Source organism: Macaca fascicularis, chromosome X (assembly GCF_037993035.2).
Source record: "Macaca fascicularis isolate 582-1 chromosome X, T2T-MFA8v1.1".
NCBI lineage: Eukaryota > Metazoa > Chordata > Mammalia > Primates > Cercopithecidae > Macaca > Macaca fascicularis.
The window spans coordinates 120,769,639-120,776,234 of record NC_088395.1 but is presented as its reverse complement, the minus strand read 5'-3'; positions in this window follow the sequence as shown (position 1 = coordinate 120,776,234).

Sequence of the window (6,596 nt, the reverse complement as noted above, 5' to 3'; positions counted from 1 at the left end):
AAGCGTTCTTAAGAAAGTTTGCATTTAAAAGTGGTTAACTTTACAAGGAAAATGACTAAACATCCTGACATGTAGCCTATTGCTTCAACACACATTTGTTGTTTTTCTCCCTCCAGATTTTATTCCAAATATTCACCTTAATGATATTGTATGAGCCCCACTTGAGCAGTAAATGATTATATTCTTAGTGTGGCAAATTAATAAAAAAGAAGAAACTTCAACGTGGTGTCTTTCTTTGTAATCCTCTATGCATTTTCTTAATTCAAAATAATGTTTTCTGTTAAGATCTGTGTAAGAGCTTCTATTATAAAGTATTAGTCACAAAATATAATCTAGAGATAAATCCAAGAAGTATTAATATACATCAACTTCATATTCATAAAGCAAAATAAAAAAGAGTTTCTAATGACAAATTTTAAAATGGGGCAAAATAATGCACTAAAAATGTATATTTTGTGAAATTCTAAGTCTGCCTACAACAAATGCTATAATATGTAATCCAACAAGGTAATTACTCAGATTTAAAATAAATATTAGGCTTATTTTTTCTCGTTGCCATCTTTCTATGTTGTACATTTAGAACTTCAAGTACAACAGAAATAATAAGTCACTGTGTGTGAGCAGCAATTAATGTTCCTTGTTTCTCATGTTTTCCAAGGTTGTCCAGTGGTGCTGGAGTAAATTGAATCAGTAATATTTTTTGATACCTTCTTATCATATACTTGATTTTGTCAATAAAGTAGGGATAATATAACATTTGTTTGGTTAATGACAATGTGTATCAAAGTTAACAAACAAATTCTTGTAAGGTGGCTTTGTTGACATTTGACTTCGGTTTGAAAAAAAATTCAGAACCACCTGGAAGTAGATCTATAAAGTACTTTTATCAGTAGACGGAAAGATGGTTTTGTTGGTGCTGTAACGGTGCAATGTAAAAAAACTGCAATTTAAATTCAAACAGACTTTTCTACAGCTTATTTGCCCTAACAATGATTACTTCTGAATTTAATTACTTAGTATCAAAGAATGATCACAGGAATTAATTCTGGAACATCAATATGAATTACATTTTCTTTTGAAGGGTTAGCTGGAATCCTAAATGTAAGTCATTTATAATAGCATTTCCACGGGTTTTCCAAAGAATGGACATGGAACAATATGATCATAAATAAGCAAACTATCTCTCATTTAGTATACTTAATGATTCTTTATTCCTTTACACGTTAAGCTTTTTTTTATTAATTTTTTATTATGCTTTAAGTTCTAGGGTACATGTGCACAACATGCAAGTTTGTTACATATGTATACATGGGCCATGTTGGTGTGCTGCACCCATTAACTCATCATTTACATTAGGTATATCTCCTAATGCTATCCTTCCCCCCTACCCCCTACCCCCACCCCAAGACAGGCCCTGGTGTGTGATGTTCCCCTTCCTGTGTCCATGTGTTCTCATTGTTCAATTCCCACCTATGAGTGACAACATGCAGTTTTGGTTTTCTGTTCTTGCGATAGTTTGCTGAGAATGATGGTTTCCAGCTTCATCCATGTCCCGACAAAGGACATGAGCTCATCCTTTTTTATGGCTGCATAGTATTCCATGGTATATATGTGCCACATTTTCTTAATCCAGTCTATCATTGATGGACATTTGGGTTGGTTTCAAGTCTTTGCTATTGTGAACAGTGCTGCAGTAAATATACGTGTGCATGTGTCTTTATAGCAGCATGATTTATAATCCTTTGGGTATATACCTAGTAATGGGATGGCTGGGTCAAATGGTATTTCTAGTTCTAGATCCTTGAGGAATCGCCACACTGTCTTCCACAATGGTTGAACTAGTTTACAGTCCCACCAACAGTGTAAAAGCATTCCTATTTCTCCACATCCTCTCCAGCATCTGTTGTTTCCTGACTTTTTAATGATTGCCATTCTAACTGGTGTGAGATGGTATCTCATTGTGGTTTTGACTTGAATTTCTCTGACAGCATGTTAAGCTTTTTATTTAGTGTTCCTCAAATTGTATTTTGCAATTCACTTGCCTTAGAATCATTTAAGATATCAGTTAAAGTGAAGATTCCTACGTCCTACATCAGATGGACCAAATCAGGATCTCAAGTTGTGGGAATCTACTTTTTTTTCTGGTCTCAGGATGATTCTGAGACTCAGTTAAGTTTGTGAACCACTGTCTTAAGGGTTAGGGTTTTGACAATATCCTGTATGCATTCTTCTTGAGGAAACTCAACCACACTCATTCATATGCTGATGGCACCAAAAGCTGCTGTAGCAAAAATCTCTTCTGCAATCCACACCCGCATTTAGACCTGCTTATCTCATGTAACTGAGACCTAAAGTTACAAAGTGATCGCTTTATTTTTCCACCTTACTGACAATACACACACACACACACACACATACACATGCCCCTTCCCTCTTTACCTGTTCTCCTTCTTTTGAAGCCTAATGCCAACCAAGCACTACAGCATTATGTCAACCACTTCCAGTTAATTAAGCCCTGTGAATTTTACCTTTTATATGTTTTTTATTCATCTACCTTCCTCTTCATTCTTATTGCCCCTGTCTTATTAATGGCCACTATTATCTCTTGTTAGACAACATTAACATCTTCCTTATTACTTTTCCTACTTCCCCTGGGTCCCCCTCCAAACTTTTCTCCATGCAACAGCAGTGAGAGTAATCATTCTAAAATACAAATATGATCATGTAACTTCCCTGCTTAAACTCCTCCTCATTGGTCCCCTATAATCAATAAGATAATGTCCACATTTATTAAACTCTCAGACTACTCTTTATGATAATGGTTATCTCTCTAATCATTTTTCCTACCACTCTTCCTTCTCCACGTAGGCACATTTTGTCTCAGTTTTAGAGAACTAATAATTTTCAGTTTAAGAAACAAGCTGTACCATCCCTTTCCTCCACAGACTATATCAAGCCATCGTGAAATTTTTCATTGATTTGTCTCCTCCTCTAGATTTAGTTTGTTCATCTCTATATCCCTAGCACCAAGCACAGTTCCCAGTACATAGCATAAGTTCAAAAACTTTTGTTGAGTGAATATATAAATAATGGGTAACATAGTATTTATTTGTATCTATTAGTAATATGCAATGTAATATAGTGCTGCAACACACCCATTCTGGAAACAGAACTTTTAGATTACATTCTTGCTTTGCGACTTGTAATGTGATCTCAATTTACTTAAGCATGTCTGTGCTTTAAGGTCCTTAATCTTTAAAGTAGTTATAATAATAGAATCTACCTCCTAAGATTCTTGTGAAGATTAAATAAGAAAATAAATTGTTAGAAAACTATCTGGCACACAGCAAGTAGTCCATAAATGCTATTATTTTTACTTCTTTCATACTTCAAGAATTATTCCTCACTTCTGAGAGATCTCATCATTTTATTCATTTCAAAAATTTATGTTTCTCCTCTCAGCCATCAGCTTGGAAGAGTCACATTTGTTTTAGTCTAACTGTAATGTACGTCTCTCCAGACCCTCTGTCATTTTAAACGTTCTTTCCTGGATCTTCTCTACCTCTGACATTGGTAGATATGTTGACTAGAATTTTAAACTATATTCTTGATGAGTTCATAGACTCAAAAGGAAAACACATTTTGTTTCTACAAAACTTCCTCAAAATAGTCAACATTTTTCTTGCCTTGGTAACTACATCAACACTTTGAGGCAATATCTTCAGGAAACAGTTTACCAGAACTTCAAGATCATAATAATTTCCTGCAAGCATAATTGACAGCTCTAACCCCACAGCTCAAATCCTGTGTTTGAATAAGAGTTCTGCTGACAACAGAAGGAATTTTTGTTATTTATTGTAAAGAAAATTAATAAATGGTTCGGCCTTGGGGCAGACTTATACCAATATAATATTATTTCTCACTTGGTTGATTCTTAAAAAGATTTGTTAAGGGTAGCAAATAGGCTTTACAAGATGAGGGAAATGGGACTTTTATATAAATTTGTATATATCAGATTTTATATGATTTATAGGTTTTGAATTCTTATTTTGTTTTGGCTATTTTAGACTGCAGATTATCATCTCAGAGAGTTCAAAAAGAATAATTTTTTTAGTAAATACTGTACCTTGTTTACAGTTAAGCAATAACACTTTGAATAAAATCTTTGAAGGGACAGTTTAACTTTCCAAAACAAATTAAATAATGAGAATTTTATAGATAGAAAAGATGTCGAGAGTCATCTATCCCAATATACAAACATATAAAAGCCAGACACCCGAAAAGATCTGTGACTTAACTGATTTCACGCAGCTGGGCAAATGTCAAGATAGAACTGCTAAATTTTATGGGAGGTCATTGTTTTGGACTGGGCTCTTGCTCTAGGCCCAAGCAGACCAGACCAAATCAGAATGAAGTCACTTGTGCTGAGTGCCATGTAATCAAACTAAACATTGAAATGGGCTAGTTTTTTTTTTTGTTTTTTTTTTTTTTTAAAAGAAAAAGCCAGGAGATTCCAGTTAACCTGAGTCAGCATAAAAAGAAAGACCCCTATTTTTAACTACATAAGGAAAGCAACTTAGAAACGATCAATCCACTTTTTATTCTGTTTTTGCTTTTTTCAGCTACTTTCTTCCTATAAAACCAACTTCCTCTACTCAGTCCCTCAGAATACACATTTCATTTTATAGACTGAGGTGTTACCTTATTCTAGAATCACAAGTAAAAGCCAATTAGATCTTTAAACTGAATTTGTTGAAATTTTGTCCGTTGACAGAACTTATTTGTGCTCACACTCAGTTTATTGTTTTAACTTTTGTGGGTAAATAGTAGGTGCATATATTTATGGGGTACATGAAATGTTTTGATATAGGGCATGCAATGCATAAGAATCACATCTTGGAGAATGGGGTATCCATCCCCTCAAGCATTTATCCTTTGTGTTACTAACAATTCAATTACACTCTTTTTGTTATTTTTAAATGTACAATTGTTATTATTGATTATAGCCACCCTGTTGTGCTATCAAATAGTAGGTCTCATTTATTCTTTCTAACTACTTTTTGTACCCATTAACCATCCCCATCTCCCCTCCACTTTCCCACTACCCTTCCCAGCCTCTGAATGTATTGTATTTTGTTAAACAATAATTAATTAAATTAGTTTATAATAGACAATTTTTATAATTATAAAACAACAAAAAATAATTGACATGAAGGCTAGAATGCTAAACTACAGGTTAAAATGGTGAAGGTGGGGTAATTATATCAAGCATGCTTAATTATAATTAAGCATGGAGATTTATATTTTGTTAAGGGCTCCAAAGTCACAAGTAAGCTCAAGGGATACAAAATAATATTCATACAACCTCGAAAACTGTACCAAATTGGACTTTTATTTGGGAAGACAAACATGTATATGTAGGGGCAATACATATAATTAATTAATTAATATAATTAATACATACAATTAATTTTGAAATTGCAAAAGAAAGTTTGTTCTTTAAAGGAATCTAAGAAAAATATGCTACAAGCAACAATCGTCTTACAAAATGAGCAACTAACCTCTAAATGTATGTTTCTAAAATTGTGGTCCGCTAGCCATCTACATAAGAATCATAGAGGAATCATTTAAAATGATCGGTTTCCTAGATCCTCATCACAGACCCCATCTCAGAACTGCAAAATAAGAATTAAGGGGGACAGGGCCTGAGATCTGCATTTTACGGCCACTACACCCCCCGCGTCACCTTGATTCTGTGGCAGTATAATGTCTGAATGTTACTACATTCATATTATCAGAGTGAAAACTCCATTAAACATGCTGAGGAAGGTAACTTCTATTTAACTGAATTTATGCCAACGAAAATTACCTTTCTTTTCTCATTCCTCGTTGATAATTTTTTTAAAAATTGTTAACTACTTTGGAAAATAGAGCATACTGAGCAAATCTTTGTTGTTGCCATGGCCTTTGTAACACCACGGGGCTGACCTTTGATGCTTTACTACTGTTCAGAATGAGAGATAATGGAGCTGAAACTGTTATCTCACTAAAAAGTCAAGGTTTTCTTTTTCTCTTCTTTCTCACAAACTCCCTGCATCTGTCTCTGTCTCTGGGGTCAAGTGCTAGGAAAGTAAAAAGAGAAAGTAAGCAACAGACTTTCCCCCCACACTCTTTGGGCCACCATTCTTCTGGTAAGAAGATTTTCCTTCCACAGAATTTTAGGTGTCTGCCTGCCTGCTGCTGTGCCACTACCGTAGTGTTGCAGCACCAGGAATGAAGCTTGCTTACAGGCCAGGCCTGGAGGGAAAAGTACATATAATACAGTCCACTCTTTCTGTACCTTAGGCATTCTCCTTCCCAACTCAGACTAGAAAGAGATGGCTTCCCTTGGACTTCTTTCTGTCTGCATTTGGTGCCGTTCCAGGACACAGATTGCATGAATCCAAATCAGGACATACAGAAATGAAAAAAAAATTGGTAACTCAGTGCCAGATTGTTTATTATTCCTGGTCCTATTTCTTACCCCAATATTTTTGGTGCCATTTACTTTCAGATCTGGAGCCCCAGATAGCTGCTCCACTCAATCTGCCCAGGGA